Source organism: Zingiber officinale, chromosome 7B (genome assembly GCF_018446385.1).
Source record: "Zingiber officinale cultivar Zhangliang chromosome 7B, Zo_v1.1, whole genome shotgun sequence".
Classification (NCBI taxonomy): Eukaryota; Viridiplantae; Streptophyta; class Magnoliopsida; order Zingiberales; family Zingiberaceae; genus Zingiber; species Zingiber officinale.
The window spans coordinates 120,752,121-120,776,234 of record NC_055999.1 but is presented as its reverse complement, the minus strand read 5'-3'; the positions used below and the strand labels follow the sequence as shown (position 1 = coordinate 120,776,234).

Genomic DNA, 24,114 nt, shown 5'->3' with positions numbered 1-24,114 from the left:
GTGTCTTTTGTCAGATGCGCGATACAATGACAAAACGACAGAAGAGAGAAATTGGACAGACATTCATGGACGTGATAGCACGAGCTATATTAATATATAGGCCAAATGAAAAGAGAATCCTCTACCTATAAAAGTCTCCTATACCTATGTACTATATACAATCAAATTTAAAACATCATGATCCCTTGAATATTTTACATAACTAATCTTAGATTCTTCAATCTTAAACAAGAAAAACATGTTCCTGATTAGGACATCTAAAAAATTAATGGATAAATGACATTTTTTGAAAACCCTAATCATAAAGAGCAGCTAAGAGGCATGGTGATGACAAATAAACAAATGTTTTTTTTTGATGAAGTATTAGCAGGAGAAAAGGTGGTTAGATAAAATGAAAAAAAAAACATACTAAGTTTTCTTGGCACCTAATTTTGTTATAAAATTGTCAAAATTATACGAGAATTATTTTCCACTTGAAGGCCCAGGTAATCTCCTTACACATATTTACAAGTGAGTAAAATTAGGGCTTGGCCTCAAATTGATTTGAATATATTATAAAAACTCTAAGTCCTCTTAACAATTTTGGCAGCAAATGTTATGACTAACTATTAGAGCTAACAAAAGAGGTATGGTCTCATTATATTGCATTTCTCTCTGATAAAATGAAAATCAAATTTTAACCTATTAAGCACTTTTAATTTATGGAGGATGTAAAGATTTTCTAAAATTCTAGTGATACTTATAACCTTGTATAAAGTGTTGAATTGTTGGGCAAACAAGGTTTGATAATGATGATAACATAAACACTTTTCAAAATCATCTAAATGATTATAATAACCAGAAGATGAAGCAGCACCAAGAAATCTAACATTATTGTGCAAGTTGGCAATAGATTACGATACACAAAAATACCGTGATTTGAAACATAACGATAAGAACCTACCTTGCAACCAACAACAATTCTTCGAAAGACAAACTAACAACTCATGTATCTATACACCAACACTGACCAATTAAGTTTGGCAGATGTAGAACCACAAGCAACCAAACACGCGTAGCAAATTTAGAATCTCAGCAATTATAATATTTATTGACTTGAAACACCGGTTATAAAAACCAAGGATGAAACACAACCAAATTTCAGCCCGAGTAGAAATGTATGTGCATATAATACCATGATTCGTAGAAACAAGTGGATAAAAGCCTTCCTCAAAAACAAATCTAGGCCAAAATCACCTCAAAATTCTTGTTCTTCGCGCCTACAAGTCAGATCTTCACTAGTATATGTCAAGCAATCCCTGAACAACTTCCAGACCCTAAATCAGGCAATACCACACATCAAACACTGCCAAAAATATAAATAAAAAAAAAGTATAATTAATTCAGATCAGATCGGATCTCAGACAAACATCTCCTTCGACACATCACTTCCCTCGACACACAAAATTGCAACAACGAAGAGATTGAGGAATCCAAATAATTTGAAGCTACAGAAAAGGAAGGAGAGTTAGAAACAAAATGCTGACCGTCGTTTTAATAAGTTGGCGCGACAAGGTCCCCTGCTCCAAACCCTAGGTCTGCTTCGATGGACAGACGGCGAGGAAGGAAGAAGATGGACGAACTCGTGAGAGGCGACCACTGCTGTGGATTACTCCAAAACGGAAGAGGAGGAAGAAGATGTTTTGGATCAGTTGCTGCAAAAAGTGAAATCGCTCGCAGATGTTTTGGATCAGTGGAATGAGGAGCGGAGGAGGAAGAAGGAGAGCTTAGGGTTGTTTCGTGATCGGGAGGTCTAATTGTAATATTGCAGAAGTGGATCTTGCCCGTTAAATTTTAAAGGGACGGAAAAGATTAAGTACCATCCCACCCTCATTAGGATCTATCATGGTGGAATGGTTTGCTGCCCCACGGGCTGGATCAGCTGGTTAGGTGCCTGTAGTTTGCCAATGAAGTCGTGAGGTCGAAGGTCGCCAGTTGCACTCGGAGATAAAATCCTGGTCTGTTGTGCCAAAAATTCCTTCGACCCCCAGTCACCTATCCTGCCCAGCATTAACCGTGATTTATTCCCTCTGAAATCTTGTGGGGCCGGGACCAAGGGGCCGCTAGGGTGACAGTTCCACCTTTTACCAATGGTGGAATGGTTTGCTACCATTCCACCCTCTGCCACATGAGGGTGGAATGGTAGCAAACCGCAATGAATATCTTCCTTGTTTAATGGGATGGTAAATCAATTTGGGTAACGACTCTTTGCAACTAACAGAAAAAAAATCGTGATTTAAAAAAAAGTCATTTATTTTAAGACTTTTGTGAACTATTTTTTAAGGTATATTTGATGCTTATACAAATTAAGTGAATAGATTATGATATATTTATTTTGTTTAAGGTAATGAATATTAAAATTAATTATCTCCGTAATATTTTTTAAAACAAATATTATGTATATAAAATCAAACTATTGCCAAACTAAGAAAATATAGAATTAATTTCGATTATCTCCATTTGACTTGAGATTTTAAATCTGATAAAACATTAAATATTTTTTTTAAAAAAATATTTAGTTAAAGTAATAAAATGATATCATTAATGAAATTATTTATTTGATTTATCTATTTTTTCTATTAATTTAAACTATTTAGTTTATTTAATTTTTAAAATTATTTTGCGTCAATAATCTAAGTCATTTGGTTGATAAACTTATTAAACATTCATTTTTTATAAAATTTAGTTCGATTTCTTTACTGATCATTTGCCAAGTTTATTTAACTCAAATGATTTACTAATTAGGGGTTGCTTGGTTTAGTAATAATGGAAATAGGAATGGGAATGATAATAAGTATTAATGGGGCTGCTTGATTTAGTAAGGAAATGAGTATCATTATAAAAGATGTTACCTGTGTGGGAATAGGAATGAGCTAATAAAGTTTCTGGACTTGTGGTTCTGGTTGATCTCTTTAATTAGGAGCTTGTTCTGGTCCAGAATGCTCTGCGCTTGAGGAAGTTCCTTTGCAAGGCCCTCATGAGTTTGCCCTTGATTTGAAATGACCAAGGTATCGATCTCCAATATCTCCTCCTTGTCTTTGTCACTAGAAGCCCTGCAAAGTGAGAAGACTTTAAATCAAAATCAAAAGGCAAATCGGAAGCTTGCTAGGGTTTACTAGGGGAGGAGAAATAGTTACCATGACAGCTTCATTTCAGAAAGACAGAAAGGCAACGGAAGCAAGAAGATCAAATGAGACACGAGATGCTGCCACGGTTTTTTCAAAGTCTCATTTAACAATTTTTCTTTCGAACAATCAAGACGATAATCGAAGAAGGAAAACTAAAAGAAAAAAAAATAGCCATCAGAGTGCACGAACGGAGGACAAAATAAAACCAGCGAACCAAATTCACCATGGCTCAAAAGAAAGCTCGGTAAGATAGATCTATGATGCAACCAAAACTCATGAAAAAAGAGATCTTAAAGGGGGATCTTTTTCGTGGCAGATTGGTGTCATGATACATACCTCAGAGATGAAAAGGGCAGCGGTGAGAGGAAGGAGATGATGAAGGATTGAAAACCTCGATGATATCGATGATTGAGAACCAGTTCGTATTTTTTTCAGGAATGGTATCAATAAATAAGGAATGAAACTAATGTAAAAATATGAAACCCTCAAATTAGAGCACATATCTTGTGAATCATTTTTTTTTGTGGTTCAAGGGATATACCATTCGTATTTATGGTCGGATCGTGACTGCAATCCGGCCGCAAATGATTGTGATCCCTTCCTGGGTTCACTATCCCCATCAGGTTATAGTTTTTGTTCGGAGCGGGCGGTCGAAGGTCGCTCGGATGACACTCTTGCTCGGCGCTCAGTAACCTAGCCACTTATCCACCACCGGAGGCCTCCGAGCAGCCTCCGTCCGCCCGTTCAAAATAAAAACTATAACCTGGTGGGGATGGTGCACCCATAAAGAGATCGCAACCATTTGTGATCGAATCGCGGTCACGATCTGACCGTAAATACGAGTGCCACATCCCCTGGACCACAAAAAGTGGTCAGGAGATCCTGCCTCCTCAAATTAATCATCTATATTGAAGATCTTGCATGATGGATGGTAATTAATATCTATAAATCTTTGTGATAAAAATAAAATCTACCCTAGCAATGGAGGAGGGTAAATTTATTTTTAATGAGTTCCCCTTTCAAAATATAATTGTTATAATGTGTTTCTATCGTTGTATATTGACATTTAACCTATTAAATAAAAACTATTATATCATATTATTTTTTATATTTATATATTTAAATATTTAAAAATATATTTATTATATTTATAAATTACTGATTTAAAATTAATTTCATAAAAAAATATTTAATTAGTCTCATATATCCATACATAATATTGCGGGTGAAATCGACTTCAGATTAAGGTTGACCAAGCTCGGGTTGGCTCGAGCTTGGATTTCGATGTTTGATAATATATCAGAGAGAAGTCAAGTAGGTCAGAGAGGACTAGATACTTATTTGAGAAGTCCAATGAAAAGTTGGCAAAAGAAAAGTTCAAGTGAGTTAAGGAGGATCAGACATTTAGTGATCAAAAGTCCAACAGAAAATTGGCAAGTGGAAAAGTCCTAGTGGGTCAAGAAGAACCGAATACTTGGTGATTAGAAGTCAAACGGAAAGTTGGCAAGAGGAAAAGTCCAACTGGGTCAAGGAGAACTGGACATTTGGTGATTGGAAGCTCAACGAGAAGGCGACAAGAGAAAATGTCCAAGCGGATCAAGAAGGACCAGACACTTGGTAATCAGAAGTCCAACGGGAAGTTGGCAAAAGGAAACCCCAAATGAATCAAGGAGAATCGAACACTTGGCATGAGTGAGGAAGCCCTAACAGGTCAAGTTGATTGGATGCTAACAGTGTGGAAGTCCAGTAGGTCAAAGTTGATAGGATATTGGGTAACAGAAAGTCTCAATGGATCACGGATAATTGGATGTTGGACAGAAGAAGTTCTGGTTGATTAAGGTCAACCGAATACTAGGCAAGACGTGATTTCAACCCTCGTAAGACTAAAATTAGAATTATTAATCGATTGGTGATGGCCACCAAGCTATTTGCAAACCCTAAGCTCATAATTCATTGATTTGTTGCTCTAATCGATTGAGCAGTTCCAATCGATTGGAGGAATCTGCCGAGCAAACAGAAGATGTTTGAATCGATTTGGACAATTGATTAGGTAGTGTCAATCGATTGGGTGTCATTGATTAGCTGTGTTTTCTTAAGCGAGCAGAAGGGTTCAGAATTGATTAGCTCCGTTTCTCAAGCAAACAGAAGGATGCAAAATTGATTGATTCGATCGATTAGTCAGGCAAAAAAGAATCGTTTTGCAATTTTAAATGGTCGGATCTAACGTGCAATCGATTAATAAGGTCAATCGAATACTAGACAGAAATCAACTCGAACATCATCGAAAAGGAGATTTCGAGGAGGATTCTTGCTGCTAGCTCTTGAAGATCTGGAGACAATGTACTGCTGCATTTCTTACCATAAAAAAGTAACCCAAAGCAACAAAAGGACAAGCAAAGCAAGGTTCTTCTTTGTAAAGTCATTTTTGATTTATTTTATAATCTTCTTTGTGTTTCTTGTTGTATGTTTTTGCTCAAACTGGTAAAAGGTTTTTTAGAAGCTATGAGCGAGGAGTCGACCCTTGAATTGGATACCAAGTAAAATTCAAATGTTGTGCATCTAAAGTCGAGCTTGAATCAAGATTTTCACTACGCATTCAAACAATGAGCTCGATAAAAGAGCGAGAAACGATCGAAGTTATTTTTCCTCTCCAACTCGCATGGTCCTAACAAATATTTTGTCAAATTATTTATAATATATTAATATCATATTATTCATAAATTGATAAAAATTTATTTAAATATTATCTTGGCTCATCCTTGATTTATTTATTTTTTTTTTTTTTTGAGAAAATGAGAGACACCATACATTAAATATCAAAGATCAGAAAATGAGAGACACCATACATTACATATCAAAGATCATGTACTCTTTAGGTAGGAAAAGACAGATCAATTAATACAATGACAAATCAATTAATACGGTTGTGGGTAGGTGTTAATAAGTTTGAAAGCTATCAATTGAGTTCATCTTACTATTTTCTCATGAATTTGGATCATTTACTAAGTAATTTTGATAAAGTTCAAAATGAAATTTTATTAATATCTTTATTTTTCTTTTCTACTAAAAATAACTTTAAAATTTATTAGTTTGTGCTCATGCCACGTCCGTTGATTTATGGGGTATCGGTAGTCGCCCCCCCTTACCGACAGTGGAACTCCTAGCATTATGGGGTTTCACCGGTAGAGATAGAGGATCACTCATTGTTTCATGTAAAAATCGTCTCTCCATGCTTGAATTTCTAGATCCGCCACTGGCTGCTTGGCATGACTTGTGCTCATGTCATGCATGTTAGTTTGCCAAGTCTGCCTCTTGTAAACCTGGGCTTGGGTAGTGTCCCGCGCACTACCGGCTCACTGCTTGGCATAACTTGCACCCATGCCACGTCCGCTGGAATGTCAAATCTGCCTCATGCAAGACTTGTCTTGGACAACCTCGCGCTGCCCAAAGTTAAGGGCTAACAAACCACCCTCACCAGAAGAATTCGACCCCCTCGTCAAACACTTCCAAAGGTCGGCCTCCCGCTCCAACATTGTTAACACCTACCCGTTTTAAAATTATTTTTGGTGTAAAAAGAAAAAAAAATATTAATGTAATTTTATTTTGCTAAATTTAAGAATTTTGTTAATTCTTTAACAAACTAAACTAAAAGAGTGATTTAATTAGGATGCATTTGGTTTGCTAGATTAATTGATTTATTGGACTCTTAATTACAACAAATTGTAAGTCTCAAAAGATTAAGTGTATATATATGGCAGTTGGAAAAAAGAAGTTGAGCGGGAATTTAGAAAGTGAATGGATATAATGGATTAAGAAAGTAATTAGATATATGAAAAAGAAAATGTTCATATAAAGATGTTGAATTGTTTTGTGAAAATTCTTTATGAATTTACTTTGTCTAAAAATTTTGATGACATAATTTAAGGGGTTGGTTATCAATAATATTAACTCTCCTAGAAAAATGTCAATTTGTAACTGAATTAATGACCGAATAAATTTTTAATTAACAATTGAACAAAATTAATAGATAATGATGGGAAGTTATAAGATAACGATCAAACATGAGAATTTTGTTTTAATTTTAATTTTCTACTATATTATTAGTGACTGAATTTTAAAATTGGTCCCTAATATGATTGTGTTAGTCATACTAAACTGTACCGATAAATCATTATCAAGCACTCGTAATATTTTCAATGAACCAAAATATCATGATTTTCATAAACATAACCCTAACATTTTGTTAAACTTCCCGACAAACTATCAAGGAACATATATCATCTACATCCTAAACAACTCATGTTGTTTGAAAAATTCTAATACGCTTGGAAATGGCAAAACGTAGATTGCACAAGTTCATCATCATCTTCAGTAAGCTATATGTGTCTTAGATATTCAGGATTGGCTACATAATTTGTATGCCTCCATTAAGTTCTATGTGCCTAGATGTATAAATAATACCTGAAGAATGAAAATAACAACAATCTGATACTCTGTTATATTAAAGCATCACAAACCATTAGTATTTATCGAAATTGTGCTACAGCCAAAACAACAAATATTTTTTCTATGCCCTATGTAAGCAAATCAAAGGAGTGTCTCTTATATTCTTTAGTTAATAATTATATTTTACTCTAAATAAAATTGTATACTAATACTTCTATCCTAAATATTCTCCTTCCTGCCCTGGGTATGGCATGGTTCCAACAATGACAATGTGACAATCTCATTGGCAACTACTAAGCAAAAAAAAAAAAAAAAAACAACAATAAAACAAGATATGTTGGGGAGTGAACAAGGTGAGATAAAAATAAAGATAAAGTGTAACTTTAACATAAAAAATAATTAGACGGATGCATGCAAAATCTATACCTACTAGTATAATATATCCCTAATGGAGGTGAGAAAAACTCTTTATTAAAAAAGACACATCATTTCTAAGTTATCTGAATTTTATACTACAATTTAATACCAATTTTCGGTCAATACACAAGTACAAATATATATGCATAGTAACTACAAGAAAAATAGTGTTTTGATCATGGCTCTTCTTGGCAAGGTTGAGAATAAAAGTTCCAAGTAGTATTTATCGACAATGGAAAAAATAATGAAAGTTGGATGAAAGAGAGAGAAAGACGTTATAAGAGATAGGGAAGGACCTCTTTAAAAAGCATCATGTCTATTGTTGGACCCCGTGTTTGTTTTGATGTGATCAACCAAGTTAAGTTAGGTCATGTTTGTTATTTGATTCATGTGTCTAAGTGTGTATGAGCGCAAGAAGTGGAGCAGAAGACGCAGCTAGTGAGAAGGATGACACGGAAAGGGAGTCGACTGGCTCTGTGCGTCAGAAGGACGAAAGAGATGTGGAAGAGTACTCCAGTGGACGAGAAGAACGTGCAAGACGTTCGAGGGATGAAAAGCCGGGACAGAAGCCTGCTTGAGAAGAACGCCGGAAACTGGATTCGGGTGAGCCCTATTTCGGTTGGCCGCAATCACCCAAGTGATCGAAACTTTTGAAACATTCGTGAAGATGAAGAGAAACTGAAGAAACCATTAGAGGCGCCCTCAACCGTGTTGAAGGCGCCCTAAACAATGAAGGCGCCCTCAACACTGATGAAGGCGCCTTCAATATTGTTGAAGGCGCCCTCAATTGGGTCAACTCGACCGTTTTCACGCGGATAAAATTTTATCCACTCACCTCGGCTGGAGCCGCCCTCAAGGCTCGAGATAAGTTTTCCAGAAGCTATATAAAGGCCCCTGGAGCTAGGAAATTATTCAATCAACTCACTATTCAATTCCTAGCAACTTGTAAGAGCTTTTAATGCGTAAATGGCTTCTCCGCTTTCAAAGAATGAGACTTTCTTAGTGCGCCTGTTCAACCGCCTTGGATTAACAACTTTCTTAGTTGTAACCAAGTCAAAAGTCTGGGTCTTTTCTCTTACTGTTTATTTCTGTTAATTCTTTTATTATTGTTGCTATTATTTTAGAGTTGAAAGTTTGAGAAGTGTATTTTTTATTTGCAGGCAATTCATCCCTCCCCTCTTGCCGGCCCCGCTGCACCAATAAGTGGTATCAGAGTCAGACCGCCTCAGAAGAGCTGACTGCCAACTGAAGCACAAAGATTAAAACGATGGCCGGTGCAAATATTCATCCCTCGAAATTCGACGGAGACTTCGCTACATGGAAGCGAAGAATAGAGGTATTTTTTAAAACAGATTTCGATATTCTTATAACTATGAAATATGGTTTTACAGCTCCAAAAGACAAAGAATAATATCAATGGACGAAGAAGGAGCAAGCTGATTTCGTGGCCAACGGAAAGGCAGAATTCCATCTGCTCGGCATGTTGCCGCCCTAGGAGGTAAGTCGGATCGGAAATTACGACTCCACCAAAGACCTCTAGGAAAAATTCCTGGAGTCCACGAAGCCACATCAGAAGCGAAATTGGCAAGGCGCGGCATCCTTCGGACTCAGCTGGCAAATCTCCGGATGAACAACGGTGAAAAGGTAGTGCAACTTCAAGCGAAAATTAAGGAGCTGATAACTCAACTAACAAATCTCGGAGAATCGATAACGAACCGAGATTCTATTCAGTATGCGCTCAACGTCTTCCCAAGAATTCCAGAGTGGGCGTTCTTAGTAGATGCTTACTACATCTCTAAGGATTTTGAGGTAAGTACTTTAGAAAATTTATTTTTTACTTTCGAACTTCACGAGTCTCGAATTGCATAGTCGAAACTAATTGAGAAATCAGATCTCAATGTTGCCCTATAAGCCAAGATGGATGATCCCGACTCCGCAGCGCCGATCGATGAAACTGAAGCGACACTATCGGTAAGAAAATTAAATAAGTTTATTAAAACTAATAAATTTAGATCGCAGTCGAGAAAGTATCAACGGAATAGAAGGATCGTCCGATGCTACAACTGCAATGAGGAAGGGCACATCAAGGATGACTGTCCAAAACTAAAGAAAAGGGACATGGAGAAGTCTCAAAGGACGGTGTCCTTGAAGCGCAAAAGTCTGAAGGCTACATGGGATGAATCATCATCCTCGTAATCAGAAGTCGAAGCATTCTCAAGGAGTAGCACTGATGGCCAACCATCAAATCTTTAAAGAAACCAGCTCGGAGATGAATATAGATGAAGGGGGAGGATCATCAGAAGAAGAAAGCTGCAATGAAGGGAGAGCATCAGAAAGAGAGGTAAGTAAGGTACGTTCTCTAACTCCCAAGCAATCCTTTCAGTTTATTAAAGTGCTCACTAACGATCTAGTTAAATTAGAAAAGGAAAACAATGAATTAAAATTAAACTTAGCTAAAGCATGTCCTCTTGAGATGTACGATAATCTAAAATAAAAAAATGAAACATTGAAAAACAATGCATGCTTAAATAAATTTCCAAAACTAAAACTTAGAATTTATGAAAAATTGAATTGGTATATTAGAAAACATCAGGGACAACTTAGAAAAGTTCCTAAAAGTTATGTACCCCCTAAATTTTTTATTAATCTAGTAGGAAGGAACCTATACTAGGTTCCAAAATCTTTTCTAGTTTAATTTTTAAGTTAAACTCTTTCAGTAAGAAAAATTACACAGTTAATTTATTTTGAGACTCTGTCTAAGAAAATAGTTGTTGCTCCAATAACCAAGAAGACCTAGTGTCTCGCCACTGCTTGGAAGCCAAAATATTGAAATAAAATATTTAATTAACTTACTGATAAAGCATGAAAATAGAAATTAAATATTGTTTGGAAATTTGTTGAGAAATTCTAATTTCTAAGAAAATGAAATACAATTGTTTGGAAATTTCTCAAAAAATTTGTTCTAAAAATTGCCTAAGTTAGAATTTTCCTATTACTTAGAAAATTTTCCTGCTTAAAATGTTTTCTAATTTTCCAAAATATTTGTGTTTGCAAAAACTTAAGATTTTTTTTAAAAAAAATGATTTATGTTAAAAACTTGAATAGCTTTTACCTAGAATATTTTTACTTGAAAATTATTACCCCATTTTTTTGATGTGATCAAAGGGGGAGAGATAGGTACAAGTTTAGGGAGAGTTTTAAGGGAGTTAATATTTTTGAAATTTTTAAATTTTACTTAGTGTTGCAAATTCTGTTATTGCAACCTTTTTTGCTTAAAATGTTAGTTTAGTAATTTCTTTAAATTACTTGTCTATTTTTTTCCCTAACTTGAACTTGGGTTGATGCACATCAAAAAGGGGGAGATTGTTGGACGCCGTGTTTCTTTTGATGTGATCAACCAAGTTAGGTTATGTCCTGTTTGTTATTTGATCCTTGTGTCTAAGTGTGTAGGAGCTTAAGTGCGTAGGAAGTTGAACAGAAGATGCAGCTAGCGAGAAAGACGGCATGGGAAGGGAGCTGACTGGCTCGGTGCGTCCGAAGGACGAAAGAGCTGCGGAAGAGTATTCCGGTGAATGAGAAAAATGTGCGCGACGTTCGAGAGATGAGAAGTCGGGATGGAAGCCTGCTCGAGGAGAAGACCGAAAACTGGGTTCGGGTGAGCTCTATTTCGGTTGGCCGCAATCACCCAAGCGATCAGAACTTCGGAAACCTTCGTGAAGATGAAGAAAAGCTAAAGAAACCATTGGAGGCACCCTCAACAATGTTGAAGGCGCCATAAACAATGAAGGCACCCTCAGCACTGATGAAGGCACCCTCAACATCGAAGGCACCTTCAATATAGTTGAAGGCACCCTCAACTAGGTCAACTCGACCATTAACACGCGGATAAAGTTTTATCCGCTCACCTCGGCTGGAGGCGCCCTCAATCTAGTTGGAGGCGCCCTCAAGGCTCAAGATAAGTTTTCCAGGAGCTATATAAAAGCCCCTGGAGCTTGGAAATTATTCAATCAACTCAGTATTCAAGTCCTAGCTGTTAGGATCCTACGTACTCGGCTAGAGAGGGGGGGTGTGAATAGCCGCCCCAAATCGCTCGTTTCTTCCTACAATTCGTTAGGCTTTGTGCTGATCGGTCCCCAGACCAATCAGCCCCTCTTGCGCCTCGCTCCTGTTCGGCTTCTGATCGACTCCTGATCGGTCACCAGATCGATCAGTTAACACACAGTATGCTACTGATGTGTTACTGATCGGTCACCAGACCGATCAGAATATTCTCGGTATCACTGGATCGATCACCAGATCAATCCAGCTCATGGTTTTCGCCCAAACCAAGTCCAAACCAGCATCCGGTCAATCTTGACCTGTTGGTACATTGCGCCTAGCATCCGGTCACTCCCTTGACCTGCTAGGACTCCCCGCTAAGTGTCCGGTCAATCCCTTTGACCCACTTAGACTTTTCTCTCCGTACCAAGTATCCGGTCACTCCTATGACCTACTTGGACTTCCCATCACCAGATGTCCGATCACCTTTGATCCATCTGGATTTTCCCTTGCCCGGCTTCACTCACCAGAACTTTCACCTAGCTTCACTCACTAGGGTTTTCACACTGCCTAACATTCCAGTTAGGACTTTCCCACTGCCTGGCTTCACTCACCAGGACTTTCCAACTGCCTAACATCCCAGTTAGGACTTTCCCACTGCCTGGCTTCACTCACCAGGACTTTCCACACTGCCTAACATCCCAGTTAGGACTTTTCCGTGCCAAGTCTCCATACTTGGACTTTTCCAATGCCAAGTCTCCATACTTGGACTTTTCCCGTGCCAAGTCTCCATACTTGGACTTTTCGCGTGCCAAGCTCCCTGCTTGGACTTTTCCAGTGCCAAGTCTCCATACTTGGACTTTTCCCGTGCCAAGTCTCCATACTTGGACTTTTTCCCGAATCAGGTCAACCAGGTCAACCTTGACCTACGGTTGCACCAATAATCTCCCAAACATCTATTCTTGTCTCATATCAAGAATACAACTCTTTCACGAGTGTCAAACATCAAAATACAACTCAACTAGGTCAACCTTGACCTAAGGTTGCACCAACAATCTTCCTAAGTCAAACATCAAAATACAACTCGAGTCAGGTCAACTCGAGTCAGGTCAACCAGGTCAATCTTGACCTAAGGTTGCACCAACAATCTCCCCCTTTTTGATGTTTGACAAAACCCATAATCAAGTTAGGTTAACCCGATAACCTAACTTAGGTTTTCCAACCATCTTCCAATGTCCAATGTTCTTTCCTTGAACATTCTCTGGACATTCTCCCCTTAGGTTAACCCGATAACCTAACTTGGGTTCTCCAATAATTCTCCCCCTTTTTGACACACATCAAAAAGAATTCCAATGTTCTTCCTCGAACATTCCTTGACATTCTTCCCCTAGCTTAGGTTAACCCGATAACTTAACTTGGGTTCTCCAATAACTCTCCAATGAACACTCTCCCCTTTGGTCACACATCAAAAAGAAAAAGGAGGGTATCAAGGTCAAAAGTTTCTTCCTAATGAAAGTCCCATACCTTTCATTGAAACTCTTAATTTCCCCCTTGATACTAAACTCAACAGTCAACTTAGTGATAATCCCATATCACTAATCCTCAAAAGTCTTAAGGAGTAAAAACTCCCCCTAAAAGTCAACTCCCCCTTGACAATTAGGTAAAACTCCCCCTACAGGTCAACTCCCCCTTTGACCATTGCACCAACAATGTCTTTGTGAGTTCCAAACCTTTAGAAATCCAAAAACACCATTTCCATAACTGAAATTTCAGACAACAGCTGAAAATCAGAAACTGGCACGCTCTGATCGGTCCCCAGACCGATCAGAAACCCCATGGATCGGTCCCCAGACCGATCAGGCCTTCACCAGATCGCACCAAGCTCTCTGGTTCTTACTGGATCGGTCTGCAGACCGATCCATGCTTCACTGGATCGGTCCCCAGACCGATCCAGACTCTGATTTCTGAAATTTCCTTCCCGAAATTCAGAAACTCCTAGAAAATTCCAGAAAATTCGAAAAATTGTGAAATTTTGAGGATACATTCCTCATAACATATACTATCATGGAAAAATAGTTTTCTATGAAAATAACTTCCATTTTTCAATCTTGATACAAAGTTCAAAAACTTTGAAATAGTTCAAGTTTAACTCAACTTTGTATCACAATGTTCAATGATGAATGCTATCACTAGGAAAGCTTCATCAAGGTTTTTCAAATCAATTTTAAAATGCTTTTAAAACCATTTGAATTTAGGACCATAATCTTAGGGCTAGATGTACATGACTTGTACACAAGCTTTCCCTATGATCCTTCATTTCTTGAATTAGGCTCATCTAGGTACAAGAACTATGCACCTTGATCCTAACTCATGATCCTAATATCTCACACACATCTAAAGTGTATCAAACACATCCAAGTCAATTTTGATGTGAGATATGGGTTTAGGTCATCTTAGGCTAAGTTCTCATGCATTTTCTAAACACCAATTTGATCTCAATATCAAATTGTGTTTCTATCCTTAAATCAATTTCATTGATTATTACTGCAAGAGATGATGACATGGCATGACATAATATCATAAATGAAAACATGTGCCAATGTCATGATATCATGGCATAAAGTATGAAACTTAACTAAAGCATGACATATAAAGAACCTAAGCTTTATCATGACATATCAAATGATGATAAATTAAGTATGATGTCATGACATGACATATGGCAAACAAAATATAGCAAGTAACATGTAAAGGTATAGGAAATACCTAATTCTAGCCTTAGTTGCCATTTTTGATAATTTTGATCATTTTGCCATAGGTTCTATATTCCTAAGTGTAATAGATCTAAAATCATATATCAAAGATGTTTAGATCACTATGTGCCAATTAGATTGACTTAAGAGAACTCCTCAAATGTAGTTGGCACATCACCTTAGGAATAATTGTTAAGTTCATTTTCAAGGCTTGTTCACACCTTGAAAATTCCTAAAGTGCCACCTTTTGCCATGATTAGGTTAACTACCTATTCAAGTAAGGTTGGCACACCCTAACTCATCTAGCGTGATGAAATCACGCTCCTAGGAACCCAATACTTATTTGAGCTCATTGGGTTCACTAAATATTCACTAGGGATGACTTCCCTAGCAACCCTCCTAATGACCCTCTTAGGCTTTAAAGCCTTGGTCATTTGGGACTCATCAAGATCAACTCTAGGGGTGACTCCCCTTGTGACCTTGGTGGTGGTCTTCCTAGCCCTAGGTTTTGTTCCATAATCGAATGGAACATTATGATAAGTGGGCTTGACCACTTGGGACTTAGGTTTGTGACCCAAACCTTTCTTGTCCTTGGACTTGGGTTTTTGACCCTTAGACCCTAGAGTTGACTTCTCTAAATTCTTTAGGGCCTTTTCTAGAGTGTCAAGTCTTGACCTTAAGACTTGATATTCTTTCTCTAAAACCTCAAGTTTTAATTTATCATTCTTTCTTGAGGTGTTCCTAGGCATATGTCTAGTTGTCTTGGGGTTTCTACCTAGGTTTTCCTTAGTCTTAGATGAGTTAATTCTAGGGTTAGCATTTCTAGAATTATCCTTATCTAGACTCACATGCTTAGCTCCTAAGCACATGTATTGATTCCTAAGGTTATCATGCTTGTTATTATCGACAAGTGCAATAAAATTCCTAGCATGCATTTTATTAGAATTGCAAAAATGAACCTTAGAGGTTACCTTAGGGTTTGCCTTAGCTCCCCCTATCGATGTGGCCGATCTCTTGCCCTTGTGAGGTTGCCTCCCCCTCGGACAATGGCTCCTATAGTGTCCCCTTTGCTTGCATTGGAAACACACGATGTGCTCCTTGTCCTTGCGTTTCGGGACTCCGGCTTCCTTGACCTTTGGCGCCGGTGGAGTCTTTCTTACCCTCTTCGGACACTTACTCTTGTAATGTCCATGTTCCCTACACTCAAAGCACATAATGTGTAATTTAATTGAACTTAAATTGCTTGAGTTACCTAGGGTTGAGGGTGGATGCGAGCTCTCTTCTTCATCCCTTTCGGAGGTAGAAGCTTCTTCTTCTTGCTCCAAACTTGAAGAAGAACTCTCCTCCTCTTCGTCCTTAGATGTTGAGTAACCCTCAACTTCTAATTCCTCTCCTCCATGATGTGAGCTACTTGGCTCACTTAGCTCCTCTTCATGGCTTGAATTTGAGCTTCCCTCATGGAACTTGGCCAAGTTATCCCATAATTCCTTGGCATTGTTGTAACCTATCTTACACAAGATGTTAGAAGGCAATGAAAATTCAATTATTCTCGTTACCTCTTCGTTGATTTCGGATTTGTGAATTTGTTCTCTTGTCCACTCCTTCTTCTTAAGTGGTTTTCCTTCCTTATCCACCGGAGGAATAAAACCTTCTTGTACACAAAACCAATTCATTATGTTAGTCATAAGAAAGTACTTCATCCTTACCTTCCAATACGCGAAGTCACCGCATTCGTAGAAGGGTGGAATGGTGACATCTTCTCCGAGTAGGTCCATCCTCTAGCTCGTGCTCCCCGGGTGTTAATCCGATGAAGAGCAAACCTTTGCTCTGATATCACTTGTTAGGATCCTACGTACTCGGCTAGAGAGGGGGGGTGTGAATAGCCGCCCCAAATCGCTCGTTTCTTCCTACAATTCGTTAGCGCAGCGGAAAAATAAACTAGAAAGAAAACAGGAGAAGAAAGACAAACCATATAACGAGGTTCGGAGATGATGCTCCTACTCCTCGGCGTGTCCGTAAGGTGGACGAACCCAATCAATCCGTCGGTGGATGAGTCCCCGGAAAACCGGCTAATAAAAACTCTCCTTCTGGGTGGAGAAACCTCGCCACAGAAACTTCTTGCAACAGCAAGAAAAGAGTACAAGGAAAACAAGAAATAAAGTACAATACAAATGTAAACTTTCTTGCCTTCTCTTCGACTGGAAGAGTGACCCAGCCGGAAGCTCACGCGAAGCTTCAAAGCAGCTCAACAAAGCTCAACAGCAAGCTTAGCAGCACCAAGAACAGGAAGAAGGAAGAAGAAGAAGAAGGAGGCTCGCAGCAGCAGCCCTCCTTTTATAACCTGCGAAGAAAACGAAGAAACACAGAAGAAATCTAGCCGTTGCGTCGCAACGGCTAGTGCCTGGATCGGTCTGTGGACCGATCAGGCTCCATGTGGATCGGTCCACAGACCGATCCATTCCCTCCTCCTTCGCTTCTGTTCCGTCCCTGATCGGTCCATGGACCGATCAGGGAACCTCCTGATCGGTCCGGGGACCGATCAGGCTTTGTGCTGATCGGTCCCCAGACCGATCAGCCCCTCTTGCGCCTCGCTCCTGTTCGGCTTCTGATCGACTCCTGATCGGTCACCAGACCGATCAGTTAACACACAGTATGCTACTGATGTGTTACTGATCGGTCACCAGACCGATCAGAATATTCGCGGTATCACTGGATCGATCACCAGATCGATCCAACTCATGGTTTTCGCCCAAACCAAGTCCAAACCAACATCCGGTCAATCTTGACCTGTTGGTACATTGCGCCTAGCATCCGGTCACTCCCTTGACCTGCTAGGACTCCCCGCTAAGTGTCCGGTCAATCCCTTTGACCCACTTAGACTTTTCTCTCCGTACCAAGTATCCGGTCACTCCTATGACCTACTTGGACTTCCCATCACCAGATGTCCGATCACCCTTGATCCATCTGGATTTTCCCTTGCCCGGCTTCACTCACCAGGACTTTCACCTAGCTTCACTCACTAGGGTTTTCACACTGCCTAACATCCCAGTTAGGACTTTCTTACTGCCTGGCTTCACTCACCAGGACTTTCCAACTGCCTAACATTCCAGTTAGGACTTTCCCACTGCCTGGCTTCACTCACCAGGACTTTCCAACTGCCTAACATCCCAGTTAGGACTTTCCCACTGCCTGGCTTCACTCCCCAGGACTTTCCACACTGCCTAACATCCCAGTTAGGACTTTTCCGTGCCAAGTCTCCATACTTGGACTTTTCCAATGCCAAGTCTCCATACTTGGACTTTTCCCGTGCCAAGTCTCCATACTTGGACTTTTCGCGTGCCAAGCTCCCTGCTTGGACTTTTCCAGTGCCAAGTCTCCATACTTGGACTTTTCCCGTGCCAAGTCTCCATACTTGGACTTTTTCCCGAATCAGGTCAACCAGGTCAACCTTGACCTACGGTTGCACCAATAATCTCCCAAACATCTATTCTTGTCTCATATCAAGAATACAACTCTTTCACGAGTGTCAAACATCAAAATACAACTCAACTAGGTCAACCTTGACCTAAGGTTGCACCAACAATCTTCCTAAGTCAAACATCAAAATACAACTCGAGTCAGGTCAACTCGAGTCAGGTCAACCAGGTCAATCTTGACCTAAGGTTGCACCAACAATCTCCCCCTTTTTGATGTTTGACAAAACCCATAATCAAGTTAGGTTAACCCGATAACCTAACTTAGGTTTTCCAACCATCTTCCAATGTCCAATGTTCTTTCCTTGAACATTCTCTGGACATTCTCCCCTTAGGTTAACCCGATAACCTAACTTGGGTTCTCCAATAATTCTCCCCCTTTTTGACACACATCAAAAAGAATTTCAATGTTCTTCCTCGAACATTCCTTGACATTCTTCCCCTAGCTTAGGTTAACCCGATAACCTAACTTGGGTTCTCCAATAACTCTCCAATGAACACTCTCCCCTTTGGTCACACATCAAAAAGAAAAAGGAGGGTATCAAGGTCAAAAGTTTCTTCCTAATGAAAGTCCCATACCTTTCATTGAAACTCTTAATTTCCCCCTTGATACTAAACTCAACAGTCAACTTAGTGATAATCCCATATCACTAATCCTCAAAAGTCTTAAGGAGTAAAAACTCCCCCTAAAAGTCAACTCCCCCTTGACAATTAGGTAAAACTCCCCCTACAGGTCAACTCCCCCTTTGACCATTGCACCAACAATGTCTTTGTGAGTTCCAAACATTTAGAAATCCAAAAATACCATTTCCATAACTGAAATTTCAGACAACAGCTGAAAAATCAGAAATTCGGCACGCTCTGATCGGTCCCCAGACCGATCAGAAACCCCATGGATCGGTCCCCAGACCGACCAGGCCTTCACCTGGATCGGTCCCCAGACCGATCCAGCCTCTGATCGGTCCAGGACCGATCAGGACTTACCTGGATCGGTCCCCAGACCGATCCAGACTCTGATAGGCAGATTTCTGAAATTTCCTTCCCGAAATTCAGAAACTCCTAGAAAATTCCAGAAAATTCAAAAAATTATGAAATTTTGAGGATACATTCCTCATAACATATACTATCATGGAAAAATAGTTTTCTATGAAAATAACTTCCATTTTTCAATCTTGATACAAAGTTCAAAAACTTTGAAATCGTTCAAGTTTAACTCAACTTTGTATCACAATGTTCAATGATGAATGCTATCACTAGGAAAGCTTCATCAAGGTTTTTCAAATCAATTTTAAAATGCTTTTAAAACTATTTGAATTTAGGACCATAATCTTAGGGCTAGATGTACATGACTTGTACACAAGCTTTCCCTATGATCCTTCATTTCTTGAATTAGGCTCATCTAGGTACAAGAACTATGCACCTTGATCCTAACTCATGATATATTTCTTAGAAATACTAGAATACCTTACAAAAATATATTTCTTACCTCTGGGTCATAATTTTTAATATTTGCGAGTCATATCATAAACATAAGCAACTGACCATGACTTAGATTACTCAAATTTGATTTTCTGTCTGTCCAACTTTTATATGAAGTAATGGAGTAGATTTAGAAGGCACTCGGTTAAGTATATAGGTTGAAACTAATAACGCATCTCCCCAATAAGAAATTGACAAATTAGCTTAAACCTTCATAGACCTAATTATATCTAGAAGAGTTTAATTTTTTCTTTTAGCAACCGCATTTTACTATTTCCAGGGATAGTGAGTCATCTAATAATCCTTTTATTATTACATATTGTCTTGAACTGAGAGACAAATATTCACCTCTACAGTCAGTCCACGATCAATACGTAAGGTTTTAACCTTATGTTCTAATTAATTCTCAACTTAATTCAAATAACATTTGAAGCAATATATTGTTTCAGATTTATGAGAAATTAAATATACATGATCAAAACATGTAAAGTCATCAATGTAGGTGCAGCGTAGGCCGCCAAGAGGGGGGTGAATTGCCTGAAAAATAAAAATAACCCTCCTCGGATCTTTCAACTAAAAAATGCAATAGTAAAATAATAACAATTAAATCAACAGAAATGAAAAGAGACTCAACAGTTAACCTGGTTACAACCAAGGAGGTTGTTAATCCAGGGTGATGAAAAGCGAACTAGAAAAGATCTCCTTTACTGAAGGCGGAGAAGTCTTTTACACACTAATGGCTCAGAACTATTGCTAGGAAGTTGTTACAGAGTTTGTTAGGACCAAAAGTAGCTAGAGGGGGGGGTGAATAGCTCGTCGCGTGCTCGTTGCTCGGCGTTGCTCGTTTCTTCTAAGATGTGCAGCGGAAAATACAGAAACAAATCACACAACGCTAACAAGGTTGGTTTACTTGGTATCCACCTCACAAGAGGTGACTAGTCCAAGGATCCACACCACGCACGCACCCTCCACTATGAAAACACTCCTTTTCGGTAACTACCGAGGGCGGAGAAGCCCTACAAGACTCTCAGTACAAGAAGAAAGGAAAGGGAAACAAAATACAAGCGCAAAGCTTACAATGAGTACTGAAAACCCTAACCCTAGCTTCTCTTCTTGCCTTTGATCCGCCTCTTGACTTGGAAAGCTTCCAAGATCCTTCAAGAACTGGCGATCTGATCTTTGAGAGCGCTGTGGAGGAGTTGGCGAGAGATCTGAAGTGAATCTGCGAAAGGATACCGCAGCCATCGCACGCCTGCAGCTTAAATCGACGCCAACGGTCGGAACCCGATCGATTCAAATGTTCCCAATCGATCGGGGAGGCTTTGGATCGATCCACGGATCGATCCAGAGCGCCTCTGTGCTCTAGGAAAAATGCCTGGATCGATCCAGCGCTTATCGCGCGAAGCAGCCACGTCCCAATCGATCCACTGATCGATTGGGACATCTGGATCGATCCAGAGGCTTTCTGTTCGCTGGGAAAAGCCTGGATCGATCCACTGATCGATCCAGCTCCTGGATCGATCCCCTGATCGATCCAGCACTTGGTTTTTGCCCAAAACCAAGTTCCAAGACTCCCAAACCAACATCCGGTCATCCTTGACCTGTTGGTACATCATGCCTAGCATCTGGTCACTCCCTTGACCTGCCAAGACTTCCCACCAAGTGTCCGGTCAATTCTTTGACCCACTTGAACTTTTCTCGTCATGCCAAGTATCTGGTCACTCCCTTGACCTACTTGGACTTTTCTATATTTCCTCGTGCCAAGTATCCAGTCAATCCTTTGACCTACTTGGACTTCCCAACACCAGATGTCCGATCATCCTTGATCCATCTGGATTTTCCCTTGCATGGCTTCACTTACCAGGACTTTCACCTAGCTTCACTCACCAGGGTTTTCCATCTGCCTAGCTTCACTCACTAGGTCTTTCACCTGGCTTCACTCACCAGGGTTTTCCATCTGCCTAGCTTCACTCACTAGGTCTTTCACCTGGCTTCACTCACCAGGGTTTTCCATTTGCCTAACATCCCAGTTAGGACTTCCCTGTCAAGTATTCGGTCAACCTTGACCTACTTGACTCTTCTTCAATTAACATCTTATTGTCAAACATCTAAACTCAAACCAAGACTCAGCTTGGTCAACCAGGTCAACCTTGACCTGAGGGATGTTGCACCAACAACCTCCCCCTTTTTGATGTTTGACAATACCACAATAACACTTACAATACCACATGTAAGTTAGGCTAATCCCATAGCCTTATTCTTCATGCCACTAGGTAATGAAAGCATAAGTTAAGCTCTTCATTCTCCCCCTAAGAGGGCAAACTCCCTCTTAGATAATGAAAGCCTAACTTACTCCCTTTCACTAGTCTTTTCATTCTCCCCCTATTGGCACACATCAAACTCCCCTGTAGGGCACACTCAACCCATCTTTAGGCACACATCAACCCATGCCTCAATTTCGGGTATACTTCAACAAATCCATTGTTGAAAGACTCTCCCCCTGAAGAGTTGCTCATCGTTGTTCACAACATCACTCGTTGTGATCAACACGATAAAGAAGGTCCCATACCCTTCATTCATCCTTAACTTCTCCCTCATTGTAGACAAATACTCAACCCTGAGCATTTTCTAACCACGTGAGTTCCCACTTGAACTAATGAGGATATCCACTTCCCATTTCAAGTTCAAAAGCTCATACATGAGCATTTTCCTTAAAAGAAGGTTGACCACCTTCCAAGATTCATGAAAAATTAATTTTTCATGTCTTTAAAGAGTCCTTCCCCCTAAAGACATGGTGGTAACTTCTGTCATTGCACCAACAATGACTTGGAATCCCTAAACCTTTAGGAAACCCAAATTTAGAAGTTTTGAGGTTCAAATATTCAAAATTTGAAACAAACCTCAACCTAAACTTCAACTTAGCCTTCCTTAAGCAATCCATCCTTGTTTTCCACACGAAAACACCCGTTTTATGTATACAAATGTATTTTTAGGGGTTTGGAATGGTTACCTAGACTAAAATAGGTTTAGAGTGCTGAAATCAGACCTTCCCAGCCAAAATCAGCGTCCTGGATCGATTGGAGTTGGGTTCCAATCGATTCAACCTATTTGAATCGATCCATTGATCGATTCAGGATGTGTGGATCGATCGGCTGATCGATCCAGCGAGCTTCTGCTCGCAAGAGTTGCCTTCTGAATCGATCCACGGATCGATTCAGGCACTCCAATCGATCCATGGATCAATCAGAGCCTCTGATAGTTGCTGAATTTCAAATTCAGCCAACTTCAGAAACCCCTAGAAAATTCTACAAAAATTCAAAAATCATGAAATTTCGTGTAGACATTATTTAGGGCATACTTAATCATGGAAAAATAGTTTTCTATGAAAATACTTCATATTTTCAAAGATTGACACAAACTTGAAAACTTGCAAAAACTTTAGCGTTTTCTTCAAGTTTGTGTCTAACTATTCAATGGTGATTACTATCAAAAGATAGTCTTCACCAAGGTTTTCCAAAAATATTTTAAAAATATTTTCAAAACCAATATCCCATCATGTTCCTTGGGCATAATGCACATGACTTGTACATTAGCTTTCCCAATGATGGGAAAATACATAACTATGTGTTTTGATGAACCTAAAACTCAAAAGAATGCACTAAATCAATATCTTGAGTTTTGTTCATCATCATAACATCTCACTTGTATCTAATGTGTACTAAAAACACATACAAGTCATCTTATAGGTCTTTGTGAGATGTAGATTTTGGTTTTGCCCTAATCTAGGGATCATGCATATCTATCTAGGCATTTTGGAGATATTAGACACCCACCTAGGATGTCACTTGTTAATAAGTGTTGTTAAATGCCATTTGTCCTTAATTACAAGGAAATAAACATAATGCATGATAATGTTATGGCATACATCAAAATAAAATAGCTTTCAAAAGAAAGATTCCTATAACTACATGATATATGTATGACATGACATGGTATTTTTGTATTTTTCATGATAAGTCATGAATGCAAAATACAAATAAGATAAAATATGATGTCATGGCATATTATGAGCAAACAATCATGGCAAGGTTTAGCATAACTAAAATATACCTAGATTACCTATCTAAGTATCGTTAATCTTAGCTAATCCTAAAACTTAAACTCTAGATTGCCCAAAGTGCTTCAAGAGAGTGCCAAAACCTAAATGGACATTTCTAATTCTCTTGATTAATTTATGCCAGTCGAAAGTAAGCATATCCTCAAATGTTGACATATTTCATTTTTCCACAAGAGTAGCACTTTTAAATTAAGGCCCGGATTGCCTTAAATTTACTAAGAACA

General features: G+C 39.1%; 1 protein-coding gene across 8 annotated transcripts in view; it reads right to left on the bottom strand.

Moving 5' to 3' along the window:
• LOC122007368 (imidazole glycerol phosphate synthase hisHF, chloroplastic-like) overlaps positions 1-3,658 on the bottom strand; it is a 39,396-nt gene extending 35,738 nt beyond the window's left edge. For 4 of the 8 annotated variants that reach the window (XM_042563234.1, XM_042563231.1, XM_042563236.1 and 1 more), the window contains exons 1-3: positions 3,504-3,658; positions 2,892-3,092; positions 1,237-1,316 (exon numbers count right to left, since the gene is read on the bottom strand). The gene's annotated coding sequence lies outside the window, so the exon portion shown is untranslated. Of the gene's footprint in view, positions 1-1,236; positions 1,317-1,526; positions 1,695-2,891; positions 3,093-3,176; positions 3,301-3,503 lie in introns of those variants that run through there. The other 4 variants (XM_042563235.1, XM_042563239.1, XM_042563233.1 and 1 more) reach the window with 3 other exon arrangements.
• Positions 3,659-24,114: the final 20,456 nt, after the last annotated feature.